Below are 15164 nucleotides of genomic sequence, written 5' to 3'. Positions count from 1 at the left end.
TGAACAAAAAACGGGACAGGTATTGCGCCAGGTTAAGAGACCCTCAGGCAATAGCTGTGGACATTCTGGTAACACCGTGGGTGTACCAGTCGGTGTATGTGTTCCATCCTCTGCTTATCATACCTAAGGTACTGAGAATTATAAGACGTAGAGGAGTAAGAACTATACTCATGGCTCCGGATTGGCCAAGAAGGACTTGGTACCCGGAACTTCAAGAGATGCTCACAGAGGACTTATGGCCTCTGCCGCTAAGAAGGGACTTGTTTCAGCAAGTACCATGTCTGTTCCAAGACTTACCGCAGCTGCGTTTGACGGCATGGCGGTGGAACGCCGGATCCTAAGGGAAAAAGGCATTCCGGAAGAGGTCATTCCTACCCTGGTCAAAGCCAGAAAGGAAGTGACCGCACAACATTATCACCACATGTGGAAAAAATATGTTGCGTGGTGCGAGGCCAGAAAGGCCCCACGAAGAAATTTCAACTCGGTCGATTCCTGCATTTCCTGCAAACAGGAGTGTCTATGGGCCTCAAATTGGGGTCCATTAAGGTTCAAATTTCGGCCCTGTCGATTTTTCTTCCAGAAAGAATTGGCTTCAGTTCCTGAAGTCCAGAAGTTTGTCAAGGGAGTATTGCATATACAACCCCCTTTTGTGCCTCCAGTGGCACTGTGGGATCTCAACGTAGTTCTGGGATTCCTCAAATCACATTGGTTTAAAACCAGTCAAATCTGTGGATTTGAAGCATCTCACATGAAAAGTGATCATGCTCTTGGACCTGGCCTGGACCAGGCGAGTGTCAAATTGGTGGTTTTTTTCTCAAAAAAGCCCATATCTGTTTGTCCATTTGGACAGGGCAGAGCTGCGGACTCGTCCCCAGTTCTCTCCCTAAGGTGGTGTCAGTGTTTCACCTGAACCAGCTTATTGTGGTGCCTTGCACCTACTAGGGACTTGGAGGACTCCAAGTTGCTAGATGTTGTCAGGGCCCTGAAAATATAGGTTCCAGGACGGCTGGAGTCAGGAAAACTGACTTGCTGTTATCCTGTATGCACCCAACAAACTGGGTGCTCTTGCTTCTAAGCAGACTATTGCTAGTTGGATGTGTAATACAATTCAGCTTGCACATTTTGTGGCAGGCCTGCCACAGCCAAAATATGTAAATGCCCATTCCACAAGGAAGGTGGGCTCATCTTGGGCGGCTGCCCGAGGGGTCTCGGCTTTACAACTTTGCCGAGCGGCTATTTAGTCAGGGGCAAACACGTTTGTAAAATCCTACAAATTTGATACCCTGGCTAAGGAGGACCTGGAGTTCTCTCATTCGGTGCTGCAGAGTCATCCGCACTCTCCCGCCCGTTTGGGAGCTTTGGTATAATCCCCATGGTCCTTTCAGGAACCCCAGCATCCACTAGGACGATAGAGAAAATAAGAATTTACTTACCGATAATTCTATTTCTCGGAGTCCGTAGTGGATGCTGGGCGCCCATCCCAAGTGCGGATTATCTGCAATACTTGTACATAGTTACAAAAATCGGGTTATTATTGTTGTGAGCCATCTTTTCAGAGGCTCCGCTGTTATCATACTGTTAACTGGGTTCAGATCACAGGTTGTACAGTGTGATTGGTGTGGCTGGTATGAGTCTTACCCGGGATTCAAAATCCTTCCTTATTGTGTACGCTCGTCCGGGCACAGTATCCTAACTGAGGCTTGGAGGAGGGTCATAGGGGGAGGAGCCAGTGCACACCACCTGATCCTAAAGCTTTACTTTTTGTGCCCTGTCTCCTGCGGAGCCGCTATTCCCCATGGTCCTTTCAGGAACCCCAGCATCCACTACGGACTCCGAGAAATAGAATTATCGGTAAGTAAATTCTTATTTTTATTGTTGTACATTGTTCCAACTGTGCATAAAATAGAGCTGCACTTGCCCATAGAGGTTCAGTTTAAAGGTACAAGGTTTCTCCTATTATAAGCATAGGGCGGCACAAAAGGTGTATTTCTGGGATCCAACTAATTGCGAAAGTAACCATGTGAAGATTAATGGAAAAGTCCCCCCTAACCTCTCCTCACCCCCATGTTTGGGATGCGGTTATGTGACCGACGCCGGGATCCCGTTCGCTCAATAGCCCGCCAGTCAGGATGCCGACCAACAGGGACTATTCCCACTCCTGGGTGTCCACGGCCAAGCTTCGTTGCGATCACCCCCTCCCTGCTGGCCACCTAAAAGCCGTGATCTCGGCATCAGTATGGTGACCGGCGGTCTCCCAACCGCCGGTCACCCGAACCCAACTCCCATGTTTACATTATTCTAATGCCAATGTGTATTGCAGTATGTTTGCCCCCCCCCCCCCCCCCCTTAAAGCAGAGGTTCTCAAACTGGGTGCCTCGGGACACTTGCAGGGGTGACTCAGGTTGGTGGTCTAGGACCAATTCATACTATTTATTGTCAATATAACAGGCAAAACCAGTGCTGGTGGCTGCCAATCATATAATATGTAGACAAACAGAAGCAAATCCTGTCCCTCACCACATAACTGGACCTAAGGGTGACATATAAACATAATTTACTTAATTTAAAAAAATAAATCTAAATTTATCAATAAGAAACTATTGGCCTAGGGGTGCCCTGAAAAAAATTCTGATACTCTAGGGCGCCGTAATTCAATAAAGTTTAGGAACCACTGCCTTAAAGGGTTCTCTGTTCCCCCAAAAAAGTTATAAAATTCATTGCACCAGACTAAGAAATAAAAAGTTTCATTACTTGTAAAATAAATTGTCCATTTGTCTAGTCCAGTGTTTCCCAACACCAACCTATAGGGGCCCGTTACGGGCAGTGCATGTTTTCCGGATCTCCTGGTTGGTGCACAGATATATCCATTATTTCCTGAGACATTTCAAAAGATCTTCAGAAGTAGATACTTTCACATATGATACTAAGGTGATCTGGAAAACATGCACTGCTAGAGATTCCCAACGCCTGAAGTTGGGAAACACTGGTTTAGTCTTTAAAGTAAATATACCTCTAAAAAGTGAGTACATTTAAACAAAGTGTACACATCAGAATAAATATTTTTTTTTTGTATCTGTTTCTTTTATTATTTCATCATTAACTTGTTTATTTTATTTGATGACAGTAGAGTACAGGGCATTGCTAACAAAAGTTAAGTCCTGCTTGGACACTCTTGTCGGGAAGAATGCCATTGGCACTTCCCTATGGGCCTGATTCAGAGGTGGATGCAATTTGCAGCCTCCACTGTGTCTTTTGCTGCAGGCACTACTGTGGGCCAGATGCATCATCGCTTGGAAAGTGATAAAATGGAGAGTGAAAAAGCTCCAGCCAATCAGCTCCTAACTTCCATGTCACAGACTGTGTTTGAAAAATGTCAGTTAGGAGCTGATTGGCTGGTGCTTTTTCACTCTCCATTTTATCACTTTCCAAGCGATGATGCATCTGGCCCTGTGACTCTATGCTAATGCTGCAGCTGGTGTTCTTCCCACGGAGACACCTCGCGGCGTTAATCTGCCGCTGTACATTTTAAGATGCACCATAGGTGATTGTACCTACCCCATATCAGGTGCAGTTTCTACAGCTGAACATGGCCGTGCAAATACGTGATTGGACGCAGTTGCTGAAATCACTGGCATTGACATTACAGGAAAATGAAAGTTGATAAAATACCGTGCGCCAAATAATAGCAGCCTTCTGGTTTCAAAATGGAAAAGAAAGTGTCACCAACACTTCATAAATCGATACAGTCAAAAGAGAATACCATTTGAATCCACTGGCGCTCATAAAAAATAAACAGAACAAACAATCATAGTGTGTTATGTATGTACATGAATGATAAAAACATAGGGAATCTTTTGGTAGGTCTTATACCTAAATTGTATGTCTACCGTTTTAAGAGTAGACAAACACGTTTTCATAGGAGCTGGAGTCTCACCAGTCTGGATTCTGTCCCCTTATAATCCTCTCCTCGGTGATGGGCCCGAAAAAAGAGAAGGATAGAAACCTCCAATAGTGCAACACTATTTATTTCACAACAAACATAACTTTAAAAACACTTGGGGATAAGGGTGGTCTCTCACCAAAGGAAATGGTCCACTGAATAAGCAGACAAAACAGCGAAATTAAAGATGGTAACACCAGGCGTCCCCAGGATTCGCCGTCCAGATCCTATGTTGATATCCCAGACGTCTCCCCAAAGCAAACAAATCCTCCTGCCAACGCTTTTTCAAGGCATAAGGAGGATAAGCCATTTCTACATATTTATACCTTTTTCAATTGGGTATTCAGTCCCACCTATTTCCAGACATGGATCAACTACTTCTAATATTCCCATTACAACATTCAACAACATCCCTTCCCAAAGTCCACTCCATTCCTTTTTATCTTAATAGGAACTCCCGCCATCAAACAAGTCTCTAAGTCATCACAAACTCCCGGAAGTCGTCATCAACCCCGCGCCCGGCACGTCATGGCCGGAAGTGACGTCACCGCCATCACGTCATTACCGGAAGTAGATCGCGTACATGCCGAAAGCTCCTTCCACTACACCCGGATGCAATGGGTGTGCAGCTTCACTCGTCCTCCCGGAAACATCCTGTCCTCCTGGTGTCCCCGGTTGTAAAACCCGCACCCGGCGCGTCATTACCGGAGGTGACGTCACCGCCATCACGTCATTCCCGGAAGTAGGTCACGGACATGCCACAAACTTCGTCAGCCCACTACACCCGGATGTAATGGGTGTACAGCTTAATTTGTCCTGCCGAAAATGTCCTGTCCTCCTGATATTCCTGGTTATCATCAGGGAACCTCCCCATAATAGTTCCGGTATTGCCGGACTTATATTATATACGAAAACCAATAGAATGTCCATTTATGTTTTTGGGAGTATTGTGGTGTGTTTTTAAACAAGATGCTGTGATGCTGCTAATGTGTTTACTATATATATTTTTTCTTGTTTCTTTGAGGTAATTTCTAATATAAATGGACATTCGATTGGTTTTCGTATATAATATAAGTCATTACATCCGGGTGTAGTGGGCTGACGAAGTTTGTGGCATGTCCGTGACCTACTTCCGGGAATGACGTGATGGCGGTGATGTCACCTCCGGTAATGACGCACCGGGCGCGGGGTTTACAACCGGGGACACCAGGAGGACAGGACGTTTCCGGGAGGACGAGTGAAGCCGCACACCCATTGCATCCGGGTGTAGTGGACGGAGCTTTCGGCATGTACGCGATCTACTTCCGGTGATGGCGGTGACGTCACTTTCGGCCATGACGTGCCGGGCGCGGGGTTGATGACGACTTCCGGGAGTTTGTGATGACTTAGAGACTTGTTTGATGGCGGGAGTTCCTATTAAGATAAAAAGAAATGGAGTGGACTTTGGGAAGGGATGTTGTTGAATGTTGTAATGGGAATATTAGAAGTAGTTGATCCATGTCTGGAAATAGGTGGGACTGAATACCCAATTGAAAAGGGTATAAATATGTAGAAATGGCTTATCCTCCTTATGCCTTGAAAAAGACACTGGAGTGTCGACACGCGTTGGCAGGAGGATTTGTTTGCTTTGGGGAGACGTCTGGGATATCAACATAGGATCTGGACGGCGAATCCTGGGGACGCCTGGTGTTACCATCTTTAATTTCGCTGTTTTGTCTGCTTATTCAGTGGACCATTTCCTTTGGTGAGAGACCACCCTTATCCCCAAGTGTTTTTAAAGTTATGTTTGTTGTGAAATAAATAGTGTTGCACTATTGGAGGTTTCTATCCTTCTCTTTTTTTCGGGCCCATCACCGAGGAGAGGATTATAAGGGGACAGAATCCAGACTGGTGAGACTCCAGCTCCTATGAAAACGTGTTTGTCTACTCTTAAAACGGTAGACATACAATTTAGGTATAAAACCTACCAAAAGATTCCCTATGTTTTTATCATTCATTTACATACATAATACACTATGATTGTTTGTTCTGTTTATTTTTTTATGAGCGCCAGTGGATTGACATTACAGGCCCTATGGGGTCTATTTACTAAACCTTGGATGGAGATAAAGTACCAGCCAATCAGCTCCTAACTGTCATTTCTCACACCCAGCAGTTAGGAGCTAATTGGCTGGTACTTTATCTCTTTATTTAGTAAATAGACCCCTATAGGGATCATTTACCAACAAGTGATAAAATTCGTGAATGATAAAAGTCATGTGAAAAATGACAGTTTGGAGCTGATTGGCTGGAATACCATTTATCATCCGCAACAAGTTTTATCATTCACAACGAGTTTTATTATTCACAACGAGTTTTATCACTCGTTGAGAAATGGGCCCCTATGTCTTCCTCGGTTACAGTACTGTACATATTAAAACTGTATACATCATCTGCGACTGTAAGCTTCTATGGTAAAAAAACAACCCATGGGTTCAGTTCAGGGACGGCAGTGGCAAACGCAGGATTCAAGAGGGGGGTTTCCAAATGCAGTCCACAATCCCACTCTGCAGACCATTGAAGCTGGTGCAGGAGTCTGGGGAAGCGGCAGAAGAACCAAATAACAACCCTGGACATTAATGTAAACAGTGATCTTTTTATACACTGGATACTGAATGGAATTCTGGGGCAGATTTATTAAGCCTGGAGAAGTGATAAAGTGGAAGTTGATAACGCACCAGCCAGTCAGCTCCTAACTGTCATTTCTCAAACCCAGCCTGTAACATGGAAGTTAGTAGATGATTGGCTGGTGCTTTATCACCTTCCACTTTATCACTTCTCCAGGCTTAATAAATCTGCCTCACAGTATTAATATTTAACACTATAGATGGTCTATAGTGGTATCCGTTTGGCAGGTCGACCCTACTTAGGTTGACAGTCACTAGGTCGACCACTATTGGTCGACATGGACAAATGGTCGACACATGAAAATTGTCGGCATAGGACAGGTCGACATGAAAATGTCGACATGGCTTTTTAAAAATAGATTTTTAACTTTTTCATACTTTACCATCCACGTAGACTACGATTGGGAATAGTAACCTGTTCCGAGCGCTGCGGTAGCCAAAAGAGTTCAAAAATCTGTGTCAACATTTTCATGTGTCGACCATTGTCATATGTCGACTTTGGCCACGTCGACCATGTCAATAGCAACCAATAGTGGTCGACCTTAACATGGTCGACCATTGATACCAGAACCGTCTATAGTATAGGCTGTATCAAATATATATATAAATAATATAAATAAGTGGTCAGGATAAGGTTAAACATGCCATAATAAATAAATACACAAACATAACAGAACCAACACTGCACTTTCTAAGCAAACATTCTCCCTCCTTATGGTAAGGCTCCTGTCTCTTCTTCCTTGTAGCTACTCTGTTCCAGAGCACTGATTGAGGACTCAGATCCACACACACACACCGCAAACTTGGTAGAAGATGCTGCTACCACTGGGCATGTGCAGCAGCTCTGCTCTGTCCCTTAAAACTGCATATTGTGGCAGCAGCTCTAGTAATCACATTATATACCATTGCTACTGTTGTCATAATTGGAGCCACTTGCCAAGAGGAGGGGGGTTTCTGGGCAACCGGCACCCCCTCACCCCTGCGTTTGCCTATGGACGACACCGTGCCAAAGTGTGTTTGGGAACACTACACTCCCTTCTGTTGTGCCTAACAAGGCGTATGCTTTACGGATAAACCACTTTCCACACTCAGGACACACGTGCTGACTTCCCCGTGTGTAAACTTCCGAGTCCACGGCCTTCTTCAGACCTTTTCCATTGTCAGTATGACTGGATGACGGTTCTGCATTGGGTTCACTAGGATTAATGTTGGATAATGTGTAGTATCTCTGAGCATCTCACTTTACTTCTCAGTTTTCAAAATGAAACCTGGTGTTTTGTAGATGCAAAACCTCCACCCCCTGAAAAATATAATATTTTATGTTTTTATTTGACATAATAATAAACCAAAAATAAATAAAAAGTGTAAGATTAAGAACTGGCACAGATAAAAAAAATATATTTATAAAAAGAAATGGATCTAGATGGTTTCTTCAGTGTGACAGGACCTTGCATCACAACAGACTTCTGCAACTTGTATCAAAGCACTCAGCCTGCATCCTTCTTCCCAGGGACGTTTTAAGAGAGGAAGGGGCCCGTGTGCAGACTCCGGGTGGGCCCCCTGCTCTCCACAGTGCCGCAGGTCCAGCATCTAGCCGGAGTATACTGCGCATGCGCAAGTTTCCGAAAACATGGCGCCCGCCGCGGTCCGGAGACAAATTTTGAACTGCGCATGCGTGGTGGCCATATTTGGATGGATATTTTGGCTGTGACGCTAGTCGAGGGACTCCGGAGAGGTAAGTATAAACAACATCGGTGCAGTGTATGCGGTGTGGGCCCCCCCCCTGGACCCAGAGGTCCGTGTGCACCACACACATTGCACCCATGATTGAAACGCCAATGCTTCTTCCATTATATGGTCAAAGAATTGCTCATTGATTTCTGTTATAATTTGAATTTACAGTAGGGAACACACTACCACCTTACCACAGGGATCTGGATAGACCTGCTTCCCTATCTGGGATATGCTGGACTACAGATGTGTCCTAATACACTTACATACGGCACAAGACGCCTGTCGCGACTGAGATGCTCTCAGAGTGTAGCGTAAAGTCTTTTCTTTAAAATCTGCATCTTATTCACATCGCAGAAACACCCCTCACCAGTGGCGTATTTACAGTGGGTGCAGCAGCTTTGGGGCCCGAGCTGCTTCCAGGACCTGCTGCTCCTCCTGCACCCAGTCATGGGCTGCCTCCAAGGCCTGCTGCTCTCCCTTCACCATCGCCCATGGTAAGAACAGATGTGCCAATAGCACCCCCTGTTCCCAGCAGGCAGCCACACGAGGGTGTTTAGGGGGGTGCAGGGGCTGGCTCCGAGTCACCAGTACCACGGTTCGCGGGTATTTAGGGGTGGGACCTAATTCTGTGAAGCGCTCTCCCCCATCAGAGACCTCTGCTGTGTTCAGGACGGACAGATAATGTATCTACTGCTTGTTTCCCCTCCCTCTCTCTGATACTCTCTCTTTTCTCTCTCACTGACACACTCTCACTCTCTCCCTCATACTGTCTCTCTTTCTCTCTCTTTGCTACATGCTTACCTCCCAACAACCCAGGCAGAGTACAACAGGGGCTTATCTGTGCAACATGGATCAGGCAGAGCAGCAGTTGTGCACATTTCTGACTGGAAGTACTCCTTTTTGTGCCTGCTACAGGGCGAGTGTATATACATGGAGAGGGTGACTAACAGCAGCATTACCTCATTGTTCCTGTTTGGATGATTGCTGAATTATCTACACAATGACACCTACTGTAGAAGCTCGCACCTTATTCAGTACCATTCACTAATCCCGTCAATTTTAGCCGATTCAGCACACGCTTGTTTGTGGAGATGATTTCCAAAAATATACTGGTAGGTTAATTGGCTCCCAACAAAAATAACCCTACCGTGAATGTGTGTACATGTGATAGGGAATATAGATTGTAAGCTCCACTGGGGCAGGGATTGATGTGAATGAGAAAATATTCTCTCTGTAAAGCGCTGCGGAATATGTGTGCGCTATATAAATAACTGGTAATAAATAATAAATAAATAATGATTTGAAAAGTACTGTAAATATATGTAAATGTTTATGTTTGATTCACATCGCTGATCAGCGATCCGTCAGGGGATCGGGGAGATTTTGCATGTTAAGGATCCCTGATCATCGCCGTACATAATCATACTTGGATTAAAAAGATCAGAGGAGATTAGATTCTAAAGATAGAAAAAGTATTAGAATTATGTTCAGTTTTTTTAAAATATTCTCCAAAATTGTCACAATTAAATATCGCTTTTCTGGGTAAAAAATATTCAGATACTATCTGCACAAATATTGGGCTGATTTTGCAAAAATATTTTAAATCCTTATAATCAAAGCTGAACACCTTCATAGACAATAGTGGAAACGTCAAATATCCAGAAGTTCCACAGGTGTTTCTCAGTTGTAATGCACTGTTATACAGGTGTGTAAGTCAGATACAGTGCATTGGCAGGATAGTGTACTGCCCTCTGAAATGTCACAATAGTTTTGCAGGTAATCACCTACCTTTACTTAGATAAACAGTATCATTAGATATTGTATTTTAGATCAACTGTAGTCCACGCGGTTTCACACAATCTCTTATAGGACCTCTCAAGTAGTACATTCTATTTATATCTGACACATCAAAAATGGTGATGCATCAACGGATACCATACACTGGAGATGTGTTAATGCACTTATATTAACCAGATACACAGGCAGAGTGATATGCTGCCCAATAAATGTAAAAATAATAAGCTGCCCTTAACCAGACAGGAGATGGGGTTAAAAAATCCCTGCAGTCGGGATCCTGACAGTCAGGGGTACATTTACTAAGATGGGAGTTCTATTTAAGATGGGATATTGCCCACTGCAACCAATCAGATTCTGGGTATTATGTTCTAGAAGGTGCTAGATAAATGAGAAGTAGACTCTGATTGGTTGCTATGGGCAACATCACATCTTAAATAGAACTCCCATCTTAGTAAACTTACGCCTCAGAATCCCGGAGTTAACTACTGGGTTTGGGATTAGGCTGTGGGGCCGGTTGAGATGGGGGACATGTACTAAGCAGTGATAAAAGTGGAGAAGTGAGCCAGTGGAGAAGTTGCCCATGGCAACCAATCCGCTGCTCTGTGTACTTTTACATATCCTCCAATTGTACCTTTTTACCTTTCCATTGAAAGTATAGGAAAGGGGGCGTGGCCTTTTCCTAATTTGTACCGATTTTTATGTGTAAAATGTTGGAGGGTATGCTTTTACAGTATGCAAATTATAAATGTTATGTCAATGCTGATTGGTTGCCATAGGCAACTTCTCACTTCTCCACTTTTATCACTGCTTAGTACATCTACCCCTAAAGTCAGGTTATGGGGATAAAGGGGGTACACACGGAGCGACGTTCACTTAATTTCTAAGCAATCTGGCTAGATTACTTAGAAATTAGGAACACATCACTCCGTGTGTAGGGGTGCCGGCGACAGCGATGTGCGGTCCCGCGTGTCGCTATTGCCGGTGCTAGATTGGCCTGTGAAATGAGCGGCTCCCACGCCCCCCCACCCCTCGCTCAGCACATCCCGCTGAGCGGGTGGAGAGATGTGTGCTGAGTGGTCTGTGCTAACTGCTCAGCACACATCTCCCGGTCAGTACGGCCCTTAAGGGTGAGGCTGCAGGAGGGAGAAGTTCTGGCCATCAGGATTGCACTGTTAATCTTCTGACTTGTGGGATTTTGTACCCAACCCCCAGACAGACAATAAGCATCAATATGTACCTTATGTTTTGGATCAACAATAGTCACAGGGTTTCACAAAATCTCACATAGGATCTCTCAAGTGGCAAATCCTATTTGCATCAGAATATGCAACATAGGCAATTTAAAAACACTGATAATGTGTTTGTGTGTAATAGAGAAATGTTAAGGGGGTACACACGGAGAGATCTGACTAGATTGCTTAGAAATTAAACATGGATCTCTCCGTGTGTATGCCCATAGCGATAGCGCTGACTCTAGATTTGGCATGCATGCGTGCCAAATCTAGTAGATCGCTCACTTGACTGTTGTGTGAAGTGAGCAGCCCCCCCTCTCAATCAGCACACATCACGCTGTGTGCTGAGCGGTCTGTGCTAGATCGCTTAGCACACATCTCTCCCCGTGTGTGGGTATGGGTCGTTGGGTAGACACAACTTAGGTCGACCATGGAAGGTCGACATGCATTAGGTCGAAAGGGACAACAGGTCGACGTGGTCATTAGGTCGACATGTACTAGGTCGACATATATTTTTTTTTACACTTTTTGCGTCGTTTTCTTCGTAAAGGGACAGGGAACCCAAATTAGTGCTCCGTGTCCCCTCGCTCCGCTACTGCTTCGCTCGGCACAGATTACCGTTCCAATCGTAGTCCACGTGGATCGTTAAGTATGAAAAAAAAAGTGAAAAATTCATGACGACCTTTTGATCTAGTACACGTCAACCTAATGACCATGTCGACCTAACAACCGTATTCCCTGTGTGTACGGGGCTTTAGTGCTCAGTTTGTATATAAAAGGGTTTCTGCTGTCCAACCGTTTGCCAATTGCATTGGATGGTTGATGAGAGAACCCCAGAATAATGTCCCTGGACAGAAGAGAGAAATGAGAGAGGCACATCTGTTGTCTGTAATTTGTTAGAGACAATAAACATGTGGACCAGATGGTATAGATAAAAAAAAATACCTGGGTGTGTTCAGTAAAGTGTGCCTGACATGGGGTCCCATCTGCGCAGGCCAGGCACTGCTTACCAACACGCGTTTCACCCACTATGGGCCAGTGGTCATTGGATTTGGCACGTCCAGAAAATGGGTCTGACACGCCCCTCAGTTTCCGGAACTCTGTCCATCACTGCCCCCAAACGGCAGCAGCATATCGATCATGCTGTGGCTATTGGGGCGCTGCGAGGAACATAGTAGCCCCTAATCTGCACATGTGCAGATCAAAAAACATTGCTTTACATACATTTTCAATTTATGCAAAACTCTGAGTCAGGCCCTATGACTGCAAATGGGTATGGTAGCATGACATGATGTTTTTTTTTAAATGTGCAGATGCATACTTCGTAGTTGCGTTAGAAAGTCAGGCGCAACCTTTAACACCAGTGAGCAATTGCTTAAAACAGGCTTTTGTTTGCTTATTATAAAAATAAACAAAATAAAGTTTCCATTTACTAATCTTTATACATGACTAATGTGAACGTAACACAGTGAAAGACTAGGCCATAGCTTTACCACCTTTACAGATATCTAAACTAGTGTAGCCCATCTTTACTATCTTGTCTTGGTGGGATACTTTAATTAGTACATCCACCCACGCTATAGCCAGATTAAGAGGGGGAGGTGGTGAACCCTGGGCCTCTCTCTGTCAGGGGGACCCCTGACCGGAGCACACTGACCTCACTAGCTTTCCCTCTTGTGCAGCGGTAGAACCAGGCATCCAGAATGCAAACAGGACAGTGGCCCTCATTCCGAGTTGTTCGCTCGTTATTTTCCTTCGCATCGGTGCGATTTTCCGCTAACTGCGCATGCGCAATGTTCGCACTGCGGTTGCGTCAAGTACATTTGCTAAGAAGAGGATTTTTCTTCGTTCTGGTGATCGGAGTGTGATTGACAGGAAGTGGGTGTTTCTGAGCCGTTTTATGGGTGTGTGTGAAAAAACGCTGCAGTTTCTGGAAAAAACGCGAGAGTGGCTGGAGAAACGGGGGAGTGCCTGGGCGAACGCTGGGTGTGTTTGTGACGTCAAACCAGGAACGAAACTGACTAAACTGATCGCAGTGGCAGAGTAAGTCTCGAGCTACTCAGAAACTGCTAAGAAATTTCTATTCGCAATTTTGCGAATCTTTCGTTCGCAATTCTGCTAAGCTAAGATTCACTCCCAGAGGGCGGCGGCTTAGCGTGTGCACTGCTGCGAAAAGCGGCTAGCGAGCGAACAACTCGGAATGAGGGCCAGTATGCAGTGCAGGCAGAAACACATGAGTTTCAGGTGTCATGTGCTACTGATGAAGCTTCCCAACCAGAAGAGAGATAGGAGGGGGGAGAAAGCTGTAAGTGACCCAGGGATCCCAGCTTCTCCTCTTTCCCACCTGGGTGTCTGGGTCCTCTGTAACCTGTTATCTAATGAGATAATTTGGGTAGAGACACACAGAGAGTCCTCCTGAGTTGTTTCCCAGTGTGTAAGTAGTATTCTGCTATTCTTGCATGTGACAAGATAGATTATAGATTTTATTTTTCTATGTGTATTTTAATGATATTTTGTCTTTGTTCCACTACAAGACTTTATAAATAGTTGTCTCTCAATTTAGTGGAGCTATCAACAGTACCCAGGCATTATTAAACTATTAGTTTAAAGCTAATATAAACCATTGGTTTAAATTTAATATACAGAATCTATACCTCCCAACATAACACCTTCTCTCTACGTGGACTTCCGTCTTAATTTATGACTGCAATCACCTGTGTTGAAATACCTTTATTATCAATTAAATAGGTTAATACAGGTGATGCCAATCGTATATTAAGACTGAAGTTCAGGTAGAGCATTTTGTCCCTCCTGGAATGGGTCATGTTGGGAGGTATCCACAATGTAATATACACACCCCCTTCCCCCGGGCCCCCCAAGGCTTAATCCAGCCCTGCCTGCAGTAATGATAAATACACACAGTACCTTATTGACAATATGTTGTGTATTTAATTGCACCCACCTATCTTCTTTCTCACTGGGTAACTGCGCCCCACTCTCTTATTTTCCACCCCATACTTTACGGGCATGATGGATGAACAGCAGAAATGGCTAGCGTTTCGATACTCAGGTGCCTCTTCTTGCTACACTATAATATTTTTACCTTGAGAGATCTCTTTTCTCATTACATTGCTACATTCAGATACAACTATCTGGCTGTCAAACATACTCAATTTGCAACATTGGGGGGGAATCCAATTATATCCAATCCGTTTTCAGTGGGTGAAAATGGACGGATATCGCAATTAATGACCGAAGGTCATTATCACGGTATCCAATTAGGTTCCCTTTTCATGGGTCGAAGACAGACCCGCAATAACACATTGGATCGCGGATAAATCCCAGATCCCATGTGTTATCGCGACTCTGGCAGCAGTGGGTAATTGGATACCCCCCCCATTGTGTCTGTTTATATTCTGATTCATATAGACTGTGATTTCTCTCTGCTTTCATCACATTGCTACATTCAGATACAACCTGTCTGGCTCTTAAATATACTAGCTACTCTGTAATATTGTGTCTGGTAATCTGATTCAACTCTGTAATATTGTGTCTGGTAATCTGATTCCTGTAAACTGTGATAGTCTTTGCTCATATTTATGAATGTTCCACAAGTGGCAAATTCATTTTACTGTGAGAACTTCCTAGGCAACACATGTGCTATCATACAAACATATCTAGGTGTGTGTGTGTGTGTGTGTGTGTGTGTGTGTGTATATATATATATATATATATATATATATATATATATATAATTTCTATACATACACACACAGATATGTCCTCATACATCTT

This window comes from Pseudophryne corroboree, chromosome 3, assembly GCF_028390025.1.
Source record: "Pseudophryne corroboree isolate aPseCor3 chromosome 3, aPseCor3.hap2, whole genome shotgun sequence".
NCBI lineage: Eukaryota > Metazoa > Chordata > Amphibia > Anura > Myobatrachidae > Pseudophryne > Pseudophryne corroboree.
The sequence above is the reverse complement of the archived record's forward strand: the minus strand, read 5'-3'. Positions refer to the sequence as shown.